Genomic DNA, 16,254 nt, shown 5'->3' with positions numbered 1-16,254 from the left:
GCTAGGGAAACACTGGTCGAGAGCTTGCAAACTGTTCAGTGAGTCACTTCAGGTAAGATAAAATTCACCGGTGCAGGAAGGAGAAGCTCAAGAGCATGAGAGATGCCTACTAAACCTGCAGTGAAAACACCCTGTCTATCCAACAAGGAGCAAAGTTCAGAATGTCCCACACAAGTACAAGCAAAGCCTACACGAGACCAGCAACCATCAAGCCATCAGTATAAACTACTGCTGAACTCCAGGATGCGCCAAGGATGGAGAAAAGATGGTGGTGGAGGGCCTCAGGATGAACTGAGTCTTTTGGAGCTTGTGATAGGTCAAGACGAAGCTGTGGCTGAAGGATGCACCATGGAGGTGTACATGAGTGGGCCTGGAGGAGAGGTGGCAGAGTAAATAAGTGGAGTGCAGAGAGGAGGAAGCAGACACAGAATGTGATCATAATCCCTGATCTGGGCTGCCATTGCAGGAGATGGATTTCCATGTTTGGAAAGAGGAGAAGGTAGTTTGGATCCTTTGGGGAGCTGCAAAATCTACAGCATAATTGAAAAGCTGTTGTTGGTTCCTGATCCACAAAGGAGGGACCCCAAACTTGACGAGTAAGCTGTTCATAGGGCTAGTTCAAAAGGCTCCTGTCGCAAGTCAGACTCCACAGTGGTGTATCTGATTCGGTATCTGCAATGCTGAGGGCAATGCCAAACTGTGTGCCAAACTCCATACTCAAGACGGGATTGTATCAGGGCTTAATAAAGCTGCAGAAGGGTAGTGTGATCTGCATCCCAACTGGTGTTAGTCAAGCAATGAACTGTATTAAGGTGTAGCCAGCATGTTCACTTAAACTGGCGAAGATGGGGAACCCACACCAACCAAGCATTGAAGAGCAGTGTTGTAAAACGATATGTCTCCAACACATTGAGTAATTGGAAGTCGAGGTAAAGTTTTTTTGGTTGTTGGTGAATAGTACGATGTTGGCAGAAGTGTATGATGCAAGTCTTTGCAGCTGAAAACTGAAAGCCATGGGTGAGGGGGCCATGCTTGTGCCTTTTGTATGGTACCTTGCAGTCGACATTAGTAACACCCATCCAAGAGGAGCAGTAGTAGAGGCAAAAGTCGTCAACAAGCAAGGGGAGTGATACTGAGGATCCCACAGTTGCTGCTAGACCATTGATGGCTGCTAGAAAGAGAGGACACTTGGTACAGAGCCCTGTGGGACCCCATTCTCTTGGATATGGGGAAAACTGTGGGAGACACCAACTTAGACGTGAAAAATACAATGAGATGAAAAGTTCTGGATAAAAATGAGAAGCGGACTCCAGAGACCCCACATGTGTAAGGTAACAAGGATGTGGTGTCGCCATGTGGTGTCACAAGCCTTTTGCAGGTCAAAGACGACTGTTGTAAGGTTTTGACATTGGGTAAAAGCTGTTCAGATGGCAGACTCCAGGTAAATCAGATTATTAGTACTGGAACGGCCTTGGTGAAAACCACCCTGGGACTCAAGAAGCCAACACAGCTGCCAGGTCACCATGGGTTCAAGCAACTTACAGATAACCTCACCTGTCATTCAACATCATCTTTGCCTCTGCACTTCCGCCTCGACTGACATCTCTGTCCAAACTCTTTGTCTTTAAATATGTCTGCTTGTGTCTGTATATGCGTGGATGGATATGTGTGTGTGTGCGAGTGTATACCCTTCCTTTTTTCCCCCTAAGGTAAGTCTTTCCGCTCCCGGGATTGGAATGACTCCTTACCCTCTCCCTTAAAACCCACTTCCTTTCGTCTTTCCCTCTCCTTCCCTCTTTCCTGATGAGGCAACAGTTTGTTGCGAAAGCTTGAATTTTGTGTGTATGTATGTGTCTGTTTGTGTTTCTATCGACCTGCCAGCATATATATATATATATATATATATATATATATATATATACAAAGATGATGTGACTTACCATACGAAAGCGCTGGCAAACACAAACACAATATTTATATATATAGTTTTTTCTGTCCTATTTGATGAAAATCTTGATATTCACTGCAAAGACGTGTGCAATGTTCTGGAAGAACGTGCATTGCCGTAATTTTTGGTGGATTGTTGTCATTTTAAAATTATGTACATATACGAAATTAAGTAACTAATCAAGAAATTGAAGTAACAACTCCTTAACAATAAATAACTAGAGACTGCAGAGATGTTAGCACGAAAAATCAATGCTTCTAATTAACAAAATGGTAATCTAAAAATCCAGTAACAAAAGAACACACTATCTTGAGAAACAGCTTCAAAGTTATTACCAAGCGATGTATTTCATTTGTTATTTATTTTTATGTCTTCCTCTGTAATTAATATTCTTTGTAATTACATTTCTAATTAACTCTCCAATTGTTTACATCTCACAGTTTTCCAGTTTCCAGAATTTGAGGCCTTATTTGTGCATTCTACGTATTTAATCGGATGAAGCATGAGCTCTGTACTACCATTACATGTTAGTAACCAAATCCAAACTGTAATTAATTACATAACTAAAATAATATGAAAGACATTATTGTAATTAAAGTTCAGAATGATTGTCTTATGGAAAACTAAAGATATTACAACAAAAGATTGTCACTGAATATTGTATTTAATTACCTTATTCGGCTGTAACATCAGTTTCTTTACATTTTGTAAATTTTAATGCTAATATAAAAATTGTACAAAATTGCTTTATTTTGGAAGCTATTGTTAAAATTCTATATAAAGTGATGCAGCGATGCTGCGACAGGTCAGTTTTTGAAGTTACTTTTGGAAGTCAAAGAGATCAGTGAAGTATGTCTGTGTTTTGTTTACATGATGAGTGTGCAGTTCGAATGTCAGTTAATGTAAATAAATTTTGTAAAGCATGAAAATTTCACACTCATTCATCAATGAACCATGCAGAAGAAACTTAAGTTAAGTAACATTCTACATGAATCGTTACATTTGGTGGAGTGGAGCTGGGATCGATGTTTGAAATGTGGAAATGTGTTTAAAAGTGACTGTTTCAGGTGAACGTATGACGAATGCCATGCATAAACTGTCTTGAAAAATTTTGTGTTATGGACGCACAGAATGAATGGATGTTGGCGCACGGAAAGAGTTGGTGTGGATAAAAAGGACCAAATTCTCGGACAGCACCATCAACCATCAGATGAGTAACAGTTTATTTTCTTAATTAGTGTTTTGTGAAAGCGACAAACATTTGTGTGGGAAGTTTTATATTTTATAATTTACAATGGCTGAAAAAGTCTATGTAAAAATGAGTGAGAAAAAAGGAGTTAGTAGTGAATCTGTTGAAAACACTTCGGACCTAGGAGCATCAGTGAACTATTGTCCAATAGTAATCAAAGTGTAGATCGAAGCTTTGGTGGAGAGGGTTCCAGTGAAAATGTCGCCACGAGTACTCCAATTGCACAGGGAAGAGTAGGCGGAGATGATTTGTTAATGTTGCTAATGCAGCATATGAAAGAAGCGAAGGAACAGATGGGACAGATTAGGCAAGATACAAGTAAGATAATGGAAATCCAGGATGGTTTGGCAAAACTAAAAATTACTGTTGAGACAGGGCAGGGTGAACTCAATACTCATGTAGGAGCAGTAGAAGGAAGGTTAGAAATATTAGAAACTAATTTCACACAAGAGTTGTCAAAAAATGAGGAGATTCGAAAAACTAGATAAGCATGTAGAAGTACAAAATTCTAAACTTAAAGTAGAGGTTGTTCAGACTAGGAGAATCTTAGAATAAAAACGTAGAAACTTACAAATGGAACTCTGAGTTAAAATTTACGGACATTACCAATCAAATAAGTAATGTAGATCTAAAGTGTGGTGAAAAAATAAATTTATATAAAAATAATGTTGTAGATTTAAGTAGGAAAGTTGTAGAACTACAAGAGGGTGCAGCTCAAAGAAATTTTGTTAGCAATATTAATTGTGTATGGGGTGGCATACCTTTAAAATGCTTTCCAGGGGATGGTAAATTGCATCCTGTTGATTTTTTACAGCATTGTCAAGATAATTTTAGTAATGACATGACAGACAATGTTAAAATTAAATCTGTTAAGAGATTTTTGGATGGAGAAGCAATCTCATGGACCAATCAGAATGTTAATTGTACCATGTCATATGATGAATTTGAAAGAAAGTTCTTAAATAAGTTTTGGTCAGAGTCTGAGCAAGCCAGGATTAAGAGTGAGTTTTTGGATGGTCAAATGTATAGGGAAGGTGATGGTGGCTTGAAGTGTTTTTGTGAAAACCAGTTGAGGAAATTAGTACACTTAGACAAACCTTTCAACAAACTAATACAAATAGATGCCTTAAAAACGAGATTACCAAAAAGAGTACAGTAGGAGTTCATTTATGGACCAGATGACTCTGTAGATCAGTTCTTGAGGTATGTAGATAAGTTAGATAGAGCCTTTGAGAGAAATGAGAGGTTAAGTAACAGCAGATTTGGCAATCAACCATCTGGGGGGAGGATTCAGAGTACGAATCAAGGTGGGAGTGACAATGAAAATCAGAATAATAATAGTGGTTACAATAGAAGTGATAATAGATGTATCAACCATAGAAATGGGAATGGAAATAGAGGATATGATAACAGGGAGTGACCTTGGGAGAATAATAACAGACAATCGGATAATCACCAATCAAGACCAGGCAATTTAAACTGATGGACACCTGTCAGTTTGGGGCGAGAAATAAATACTGAAATCAGGCTAAACACCACCAGACTAGAAACATAAAAAATAATTACATAAGACAGAGTAATTGAAGATATTGGAGTGGAAATGACAGAACTAATGTAAGAAGAGCACATCAGATTAGCAAAGTAAATTCTGGAAAAGTATGAATGAAAGTGTGGAATGTAGAAGTATTAGCACCTGTAAGAATGTTGAAGAAGTTCTGTTTATGGAGGAAACTATTTCAAGTCTATATAATCAGTGTGGCAAAGAAGTTTGCGAAGAAAATGTTGGTTCTGATGGTAATCTTGTTGAGTTTGGATTAAGTAAATTAATGGAGGAAGAATCTATCACTGTTAGGAACTTAAGTGATGATACTTGTACTGGTGTACTTGTCAACAATTCTGATGATCATTGTAAAGATGATGTAGAAGTGCCTAGTATTGGAGATGATATCATGTGTGACGATGTTGATAGTGAAAGTGACAGTAGTAATGGTGAATGGGAGGAAGAATTAGATGGCATGGTGTATATGAAGGTTAAAGAAGATTTAATTAATAGTGAAGAAGATGATGTCAGTAGTATATGTGAAGAATATGAGAACAAGATTGCTCCAATGGAAATGGGGAAGGTATCATCATATAAGCAACATGTGGACAGACATTATGATTTTGATGTGATGCTAGAAACTTTATGGGACACTTACAAGGGTTATAGTGACAGTAACACAGTAAAAAGGATCATCAAGATTATTTGTGAAGAACTGCATTCCAACAGGGAAGGTAGAACCAATCAGCAGGCTTACAGTGAGATCAGTTCCAGTAAAAGTAGACAGTGTGTAAAAGAGGAACATGATCTCAAGCAATCATCTGATGTAGCTCTAAGTAAACTTCAGACAAGTAAGAGAAATTGTGCAGGCAAGAATGGTGTAAATGAAAAAACTGACATTAACGAGGAAGGCAATTACGTAGAATGCAGTGAAGACAAGTATGTTGAATTAGTGGCCACCAAACTAAAAGAAGCTGGAAGTCTAGATGAAGAACAGAGAGATCAGTTAGCTAGTTTGTTGTGGGAATACAAAGATGTGTTTAGTGAGAAACCTGAAAAAGTGAAAAACTATGAATGTAGACTTAATCTAAAACTTCATGAACCATTTTTTATCAAACCATATGGAGTAAGTATCAAACACCAAGAAAAATTATGATGATGCAAAAGCCCTCAGGAGGACACATCTTTGTGTCAAGTGCGTGGCGAGCACTAGGTCTCCAAGCTATGTAGCATTCTATTTTTCTTCTTTTCGGTTTCGGATGCTACATCTTTTACTCATCCATGAACCTGTAATGAAGTTATATCTTACTGAAAATACTATCCATTCTTGGTAGTCTATGTTTTCTGTATGTAACATGACTACTGAGTGACATTATTTGAGGAATAATTTGAAAATGTAAACTATGTACTAAATTTGACTTTCCTACAATAGTGACTGACCAGTTATTGTAGTTATACTCTGTAGAGTATGTATTTGATTTGTGGGTGCTTTTTTGAGAATTACAGGCATGGTCATGATTTTATGAATTTGCTGATGACATGAACTGCCAAAAGACATTTTGTGAAAAGTTTGTTATTACAAGATGGTGTGATGATGAGCAGTCTCTGAGTTTGTTTGATATGATAAGGAGTTAAATGAGATCTGGGGGGGGGGGGGGTCAAATATACTGTATAGTGGAATAAACTGAAATATTAATCAAAAAGAAAGGATACATATATAATTCATTTTTGGTTAATTGACTTTAATCTGTATATAGCTAAATCTTTAGAGTTTATAGAGATGCTTAATTTTGTGTGATTTTGTTAGTAAATATGCTAATAGTATAGGGTAATATGTGAATTCTTTTGATATATTCATACATGATGTGACCTTAATTGTAACCTACATGAGTACCATGAGTAATGAGTTCAATCCTATTCCTACCTAGAGAACTGTATCCAAGAGCCTTACCTGACCTGGAAGTGAAAATTAAAAACTGTTAAACTAATAGTGGGCTGTGCTAGTGCAGCGTAGAGACTGCCAGAAAAAGAGGGGTTGCAGACACAAGATGGACAGCGCAAAAGGACTGATGATTGTGAGCTGCCAATTCCTTAAGATGTGCAATGTGAACCAGTGACTGGAGTGACAGTTAAGAAAAGAAAACTTTTTGGATTTTTTTTGGATTGCTTGTATCTATTTAGCAGCCATTCATACAAGTAATACATGTAATAAGAGTGGCTGGGGGGGGGGGGGGGGGGTTGTATAATGGTACAGCCTCCCACAGGACTCATATGAAATGTCCGATACCACCTTTTTTTATGTGCATCCAGATAGTTATCAGACAATTCAGTGCTTCCTAAGGCCTTTGTGTGTGTGTGTGTGTGTGTGTGTGTGTGTGTGTGTGTGTGTGTGTGTGTGTGTGTGTGTGTGTGTGTGTGTGTGTGTGTGTATATATATATATATATATATATATATATATATATATCCTATTTGATAAAACTCTTGATATTCATTGCAAAGACGTGTGGAATGTTCTGGAAGAACGTGCATTGCCATAATTATCGTTGGATTGTTGTCATTGATAAAATTATGTACATATACTAAATTAAGTAACTAATCAAGAAATTGAAGTAACAGGTCCTTAGCAATAAATAACTAGAGACTGCAGAGATGTTAGCACGAAAAATCAATGCTTCTAATTAACAAAATGGTAATCTAAAAATCCAGTAACAAAAGAACACACTATCTTGAGAAACAGCTTCAAAGTTATTATCAAGTGATGTATTTTCATTTGTTATTTATTTTTATGTCTTCCTCTGTAATTAATATTCTTTGTAATTACATTTCTAATTAACTCTCCAATTCTTTACATCTCACAGTTTTCCAGTTTCCAGAATTTGAGGCCTTATTTGTGCGTTCTACATATTTAATTGGATGAAGCACGAGCTCTGTACTACCATTACACGTTAGTAACCAAATCCAAACTGTAATTAATATAACATGAAAGACATTATTGTAATTAAAGTTCAGAATGATTTTCTTATGAAAACTATAGATATTACAATAAAAGATTGTCATTGAATATTGTATTTTATACCTTATTCAGCTGTAACATCACTTTCTTTGCATTTTGTAAATTTTAATTGTAACATCAAAATTGTACAAAATTAATAATGCTTTATTTTGGAAGCTATTGTTAAAATTCTGTATAAAGCAATGCAGTGATGCTGCAATGGGTCAGTTTTTGAAGTTACTTTTGGAATTCAAAGAGATCAGTGAAGTATGTCTGTGTCTTGTTTACACGACGAATGTGCAGTGCCGGCCAGGGTGGCCGAGCGGTTCTAGGCGCTACAGTCTGGAACCACGCGACCTCTATGGTCGCAGGTTCAAATCGTGCCTCAGGGATGGATGTGTGTGATGTCCTTAGGTTAGTTAGGTTTAAGTAGTTCTAAGTTCTAGGGAACTGATGGCCTCAGAAGTTAAGTCCCATAGTGCTCAGAGCCATTTGAACCATTTTTGAATGTGCAGTTTGGATGTCAGTTAATGTGAATATATTTTGCGAAGCATGAAAAATCTCACATTCATGCATCACTGGACCAGGCAGAAGAAACATATGTAACATTCAACATGAATCTTTACATCTAATTGTGCAATAACTTTCCACCTCTAGAATGCTTACCCGGTTTCAGTAATGAGACGATGATGCTTTCCCGCCACCGTGCTGGGAACTTGCCCTCTCTCCATATGTGGTTAAAGGTGCCAACGATATGATGCTGACAATCCACCAATAAGTGCTTTAGTACATGGTTGTGGATGCAGTTTGGCCCTGGGGCTGTAAAAGGGCAGTGGGCTAGAACATTGATGACTTCTCATTCACTGAATGGATCATTGTACGGCTCCAGGTAATTGCTTTCCCTCCACCAGCTGTTTTAGGACACAAAAGACAGGTTGATAATTCTCAGACACAGACGCTTCAGCATAATGCAGTGCAAAATATTTGGTGATGGCATCTGGGTCAGTGTAGACAGTGCCATTCAAGAAAATACCAGGTACACCTGCAGGTGTATGGTATCTGTATAGAATTCTAACTGCCCAAGCGTGCGAAGGACAGGTTGGTTGGCTGGCTGGTTTAAAAGAGGATGGAAGGGACCAAACTACGAGGTCATCAGTCCCTTGTTCCTATTAAAGCAATGCCACAAGTGTGAGAAGAAAACAGATGAAACATATAACACAAAACGGAAAGAAAAGAAAAGCCATAAGAATGAAGGGAAGGAAACAAACACTAAAAGGAACAAAAGAGGACAAGAAAACAACAGAGAGATGCTAGAAACAGAAGAGAGTAAAACACGAAAGCAGATTACAGTGGCTGGCCAACCACGAGAATAAAAAGGGAAAGCCAGCCACTCTGCAACACATTAAAACCTCCACCCTGAAAGCACTAGGGTGGAGGACACAGAGGGACAAAGGACATGCACTAAAACCTACATAGATGTATAAAACCCACTCTCATGGATAAAACATAAAACTAAAGCTGCTGTAGAGGCATTGTCGCCCAACACCGAAGGCAGGCTGCTGGGAAAGTTAAAAGTCTGCCGCAGAGCAGCTAAAAGTGGGCAGTCCAGCAAGAGGTGGACGACTGTCATTTGGGAGCCACAGCGACACTGAGATGGGTCCTCGTGATGGAGTAAGTAACCATGTGTTAGCCACGTATGGCCAATGCAGAGCCGGCAGAGGGCAACTGATTCCCTGCAAGAGGCCTGCATGGAAGACTTCCACACATTCATAGTCTCCTTAATGAAACACAGATTGTTGTGTGTGCTGTTATGCCATTCTATCTCCAAAATCCGGAAAACCCTGTGGTGTAAGACAGAACACAGGTCAGCTTCAGAGATGCCTATCTCCACATGCAGTTAAACGTCGCCTGTTTGGCCAGCCTGTCGGCAAGTTTGTTGGCAGGGATTCCGACATGTCCTGGGGTCCACACAAACACCACGGAACGGCGGGACTGTTCCAGGGCATAGATGGAATCCTGAATGGATGCTACCAGAGATTGGTGAGGGTAGCACTGGTCAATAACTTGTAGGCTGCTCAATGAGTCAGTACACAGGAGAAATGACGCTCCAGGGCATGAGTGGATGTACTCAAGAGCACGAGATATGGCCGCCAGCTCTGCAGTGAAAACATTGCAGCCAACTGGCAAGGAGTGCTGCTCAATATGTCCTCCATGAACATATGCGAAGCCTACGTGACCATCAGCCATTGAGCTGTCGGTGTAAGCCACTTCAGAGCCCTGGAACACATCAAGAATCAAGAGGAAGTGACAGCGGAGAGCGGCGGGGTTAACGGAGTCCTTAGGGCCATGCAAAAGGTCCAGATGAAGATGCGGCCAAGGCGTACACCATGGAGGCGTATGTGAACGGACCGCAAGTAGAGGTGGTAAAGGGAAGGACTCCAGTTCGGAGAGAAGGGACCGCACACAAACCGCAATCATTAGCCCCGATCTGGGCCGCCGATGCGGGAGATGGACTGTCATGGGCGGGAAAAGGAGACCGTAATTTGGATACTCAGGGGACCTATGAATGTGTACTGCATAACTGGCGAGCAGTTGCGCACATCTGATCTGCAGTGGAGGGACACCAGCCTCCACCAGTATGCTGGTCACCAGACTCGTCCTAAAAGCTCCTGTCGCTAATCGCACCCCACAGTGGTGCACAGGGTTGAGTAAATGCAATGCTGAAGGCGCTGCCAAACCATAAACCACACTCCCATAGCCAATTTGGTATTGGACAAGAGCTCTGTAGAGCTGCAGCAGCGTACAGCGATCTGCACCCCAATTGGTGTTGCTCAAGCAATGAAGGGCATTGAGGTACTGCCAGCACTTCTGCTTAAGCTGACGAAGATGGGGAGCCAAGTCAACCGAGCACTGAAAACCAGTCCTAGGAATTGATATGTCTCCACTAAAGTGAGTGGATCGTCATTAAGGTAAAGTGCGGGTTCCAGATGAATGGTATGATGCTGACAGAAGTGCATGGCACACGACTTTGCAGCTGAAAACTGGAAGCCGTGGGCTAGAGCACATGACTGCACCTTGTGGATGGCTCCCTGGAGACGCCGCTCAGCAACAACAATACTGGAGCAGCAGTACGAAATGCAGAAGTCGTCTGCATACAGTGAAGGTGAGATGGAGAGCCCAACAGCTGCTGCTAGACCGTTAATGGCCACTAAAAATAGAGAGACACTCAATACAGAGTCCTGCAGGACTCCATTCTCCTGGTTATGGATGGAACTATGGGAGTCACCAACTTGGACATGGAAAGTACGGAGCGACAGGAAGTTTTGGATAAAAATCGGGAGTCATCCCCGGAGACCCCACTCATATAGTGTGGCAAGGATATGAAGTCGCCAAGTCGTTTCATATAAGTCAAAAAAGGTGGCAATCAAGTATTGCCATCTGTAAAAGACTGTTTGGATGGCAGACTCAATGGACACAAGATTATCAGTGGTAGAGCAACCCTGGCGAAAGCGACCTTGACACGGAGCCAGCAAGCCATGTGACTCCAGAACCCAACCCAACCGCCGACATACCATACGTTCAAGCAGCTTACAAAGAACGTTGGGGAAGGTGATGGGCCAATAGCTATCCACATCAAGTGGGTTTTTACCAGGTTTGAGCACCGGGATGTTGGTGCCTTCCCACCATTGCGATGGGAAGATGCCATCACACCAGAGCCGGTTGAAGATGATGAGAAGATGTAGCTTGTGGTCAGATGAGAGATATTTAATCATCTGGCTGTGGATGTGATCAGGCCCAGGAGCTGTGTCGGGGCGATGTGCAATGGCACTGAGGAGCCCCCACTCTGTATATGGGGCGTTATAGGATTCACTGCAGAGTGTAGTGAATGAGAGGACATTCCCTTCCAGCCGCCATTTAAGTGTGCGAAAGGCTGGGGGTTAATTACCCGACACAGAGGCTCGAACAAAGTGCTTGGGAATTGCGTTTGCGTCAGTACATAGCTCGCCATTCATGGTAATACCAGGAACAGCTGTTGGGGCCTGGTACCCGAAAAGACATTTGATATTTGCCCCGACTTGGGAAGGTGATGTGTGACACCCAATGGTGGAGACGTATCTCTCCCAACACGCCTTCTTCTGTTGTTCGATAAGGTATGAGGTGCTCCAGGGAAGGGTGCCACTTATGCCGCTGTAGAGCTCGCTGATGCTTCTTAATTGCTTCATCGACTTCCGGCGACCACCAAGGGACTGCCTTACGCCTCGGGCACCCTCAAGAGTGAGGGATCACGTTTTCTGCTGCAGAAACAATTGTGCTAGTCACCCGCTCAACCATCACATCGATGTTACCATGTGGGGGAGATTCAGAGGTGATACCAGAGTTGAAAGTTCCCCAGTCCGCCTTGTTCAAAGCCCATCTGGGCAGGCGTCCATGTGCCTGACGCTGAGGTAGTGACAGGAAGATGGGGAAGAGGTCACTACCACACAGGTCGTCATGTGCTCTCCAGTGGATAGATGGGAGAAGTCCTGCACTGCAAATTGATAAATCAATGGCCGAGTAACTACCATGAGCCACACTGAAATGTGTGGCGGCCTCAGTGTTTAAGAGGCAGAGTTCGAATTGCGACAGTAAAGTTTCGACATCTCTGCCTCGGCCAGTAAGCATGGTACCACCCCACAAGGGGTTATGGGCATTAAAATCTCCCAGACGTAGGAAAGGTTCAGAGAGTTGATCAATCAGTGCAGCTAATTCATTCAGGGGAACTGCACTATCTGGAGGAAGATATACATTGCAGACAGTTATTTCCTGTGTCGTCCTTATTCTGACAGCCACAGCTTCAAGAGGGGTTTGAAGGGGCACTTGTTCACTACAGACTGAGTTTAGGACATAAACGAAACTCCACCTGACACTCAATTATAGTCGCTATGGTTCCTGTAATATCCCTTATAGCCGCAGAGGGCAGGGGTCCGCATTCCTGGGAACCAGGTTTCCTGTAGAGATGGGTAGTTCGCAAACAAACAGGTCCAAAGGAACGGTTCGCCAAGATGAACGAAAGGACCGAGGAATGAATTCCAAGGAACTGTCTTTCATAGTTCACTTCAGTCGCAGCGGTCTACTTATAGTTCCTGGGAACGAAGAACGATGTTCTTGCACTTGGTCCTGGCTATTCAGCGTCCACGACCGGTAATTAAAAAGTATTTTATAGTTACGTAAATTACATAAAAATTACGTTGTATGTAATAGGCATCTCATTTCAGGTAACAAAAGGGCATATCAGCTCACTTCAGTTCCCACACAGTATGGCAGTTTGATGCGCAGACAATATGATGTAGACACCAGCAAAATTTCAAAAGAAAACTATTAATGTTGGTTTGATAGATGACTCATTACTGGCCCGTTATGTAATGCGAGTAATTCCCTTACGAATGGGAATTATTTTACGTAAATGGACAGAAAACAAAGACGTTGCACTTGCTACGATCTTCCCTCGAAAAGGAAAGGCGACTGTGTTCTGGGGTGGCCGTGCAGGTTCGTAAACACGTTTTAGTTCCGTAAATCCTTACTTCCGTTCGCGTTGAGCCTGCCGACCTATCTGTTAGTCTTTACCTGATCATGTGGCCACCGAGTAACATCTTTGTCTGCTTGTAGACGAGCGGCTATTTTCCGTCTCTCTTTGATCAAAGGTAAAACGGCATGTTCATTGCCATGGAAGGCAGACTGACTTACAACCGAATGAAGCCTAGGCTCCATAATCGAGTGTCTGCTGTCAAATTTTGCAAAGAAAATATGGTAACTTCTACAATATTATTTCAGTGTTACAGACTGGCACACGAAAAATCGGCCCCGACCACTAGACTGCCCATTGTTCCCCAACAATCGTCATCGATTGTTTCGCAGTTGTTGCTTATTTGTTATTTCTTCACTGCCTAATTATTACATGTTTATCTGTTTGTTGTATCTGCTCATAACGGGCAACAAATTGTGCGTAATTGGCGAGCAGTCTGTACTCGGGGCCGGTTTTCCGTGCGCCACCCTATATTATTTCCCTGTGATCAACCACACAAGGCTACAGTTGGCTAAACGAGAGGTTCTGCAGAATCGCAGAAATTACTTCTAAAAGTGTGTGAGAATTCTGTAATGAATAAAAAGTTTATACTCCAAGGGGGTGGCAAGTACCCCCTCTTGGTGCCCTCCATCCTTCAGTCACCTACACTATTAGTTTTCAGTTTTTCATAAGAAACATATACCAAGCACAAATGAACGGTGAACGAGTAAAAATGAACGGTTCCAAAAAAGAACGATCACCAGTGAACTAGTTCCCAAGGATGAACGAGTTTGCCCATCTCTAGTTTCCTGGAGGGCAATGCAGATAGCAGGTGTAAAGCTTAACGGTTGCTGTAGCTCATCCAGGCGATGGAAAAACTCATCCAGGCGGTGGAAAAAACCGCCGCAATTCCACTGGAGGATGACATCGTGAGACTGGGTAGGAATGGAACATTCAATGAGGCAGTTTACACCTCAGAGTCACCTGCTGCCACTGACTTATTGCCTGAGCAGTCTATATCCACTATCTCTGAGGGTCTGGCGAGACCTGGGTCCTCAGTGGACGCCAAAATCTTCACCCCATCCTCAGCCGCAGAGCTTTTAGGTACTGGTGGTGGTGTGGATGCCACTGCAATTTCCTTGGTCTTCAGAGTTTTCTTTTTGGATTTCTCTCGCTACTCCTTGGGCTGGGAGGACTTCACTGGCTCAGTCTCTGGGACTGAGGATGAGCATGAAGCCCTACGACCAGCTGCTTTTGGGCTCTTCAGCCACTGGTGGGTGTCGTCTTTCCCACTAGAAGAAACATGGGAAGGGAGTGACCCAAGGGACCCCTTCCTAGTGAGAGAAGCCAAAGAAGACTTGCGCTTCTCTGGCTTAAAAGTTGGGATGGAGGTCCCTGATTGTTGATGGGGGGGGGGGGGAGGGGGGGAGGCTGCTCCTGAGGTAGATTAGATGGTGCAGGAGCAATAGGGAGGGAAATGTCCCCTCCATCAAGGGGGCAGGTGTAGTCCTCCGGCTCTGAGAGGTGACCTGGGTTGGCAGAGCTGGTGGTACCAGGACTGTTGTAGTGGCGGTGTAAGATGATGTCATCTGCACAGGATACAGGCGTTCAAATTTTCTCTTAGCCTCAGTGTAGGTCAGTCGGTGGTGGTGGTGGTGGTGGTGGTTGTTGGGATGTTTAAGGGGGACTAAACAGCGAAGGTCATCAGTCCCCCATTCCAAAAACAGGTGAGACATAAATTTGCAAAGCAGGGAAAACCCCAAGGGGAAGGAGACTCCCCCCCAGGCACTGAAAGAACACAAATGCGGCAACGAACACTACAGACAAGAATAGTACAGATGAACACCAGACAGAAAGAAACAGAAGAAAAGAAGATGGCCGGAGACTGGTTGACTGACCACGAGAACAAAAAAAGGGAAAGAGTCAACCAGCCGACTACACACTAAAATCTGCAACCAAATATGAGAGACTCGAGGACAAGAGACACAGAAAGGGAAAGGTGCAGGACCTCCCTAAATGGAACCATAAAAAGGACTACCACAGATAAAATTTAAAACGTCGTCAGCCATGGAGGCATCGTCGCATAAAACCAAAGGCAAAGTGCCTGGGAGATTAAAAGACTGCCAGAGGGTGCGCAGTCGGGGACACTCCAACAGAATGTGGGCGACCGTCAGCCGGGACCCACACTGACACAGGGGGGGGATCCTCCTGATGCAAAAGATGGCCGTGCGTCAGGTAGGTATGGCCGATGCGCAGCCGACACAGGATAACAGAGTCCCTGCGAGAAGCCCGCAGGGAGGACCGCCACACATCGGTCGTCTCCTTAACAGCCCGCAGTTTATTCGGGGATGTCAGGCCACGCCACTCAACATACCACATCCCAAGCACCTTACAGCGCAACACCAACTGCTGATCACGAGCCGGGAGGCCGATCTCCAAAGCTGGAGCGTCGATCGCCCCTTTGGCCAGCCTGTCGACACGTTCGTTCCCCGGGATGCCAACGTGACCTGGCGTCCAAACAAAGACCACCGAATGACCAGAGCGAGTAATGGCGGAAACAGACTCCCGAATAGAGGATACCAGAGGAGAAGAGGGATAGCAGCGGTCGATGGCCTGGAGGCTGCTCAGGGAGTCACTGCAGATGACGATGGACGTACCTGAGCAGGAACGCATATGCTCAAGAGCGCACAATATGGCCACCAGCTCTGCAGTAAAAATACTGCAGCCAGCCGGCAAGGAGCGCTATTCAACATGGGCAGCATAGGCAGTGCGACCATCAACCAGGGAACCATCAGTGTAAACAGTCTCACAGCACGAAAATGAGGTGAGGAGCGCAAGAAAACGGCGACGGAGGGCCACAGGCAGAACCGAGTCCTTGGGTCCCTGTGCCAGGTCCAGACGGATGGACGGCTGGGGCAAACACCAGGGAGGCATAGGTGCACGGACCCGGAAGGGAGGCAGAAGAGGGAATGACCCCAGTTC

Source organism: Schistocerca piceifrons, chromosome 2 (genome assembly GCF_021461385.2).
Source record: "Schistocerca piceifrons isolate TAMUIC-IGC-003096 chromosome 2, iqSchPice1.1, whole genome shotgun sequence".
Lineage (NCBI taxonomy): Eukaryota > Metazoa > Arthropoda > Insecta > Orthoptera > Acrididae > Schistocerca > Schistocerca piceifrons.
The sequence above is the reverse complement of the archived record's forward strand: the minus strand, read 5'-3'. Positions refer to the sequence as shown.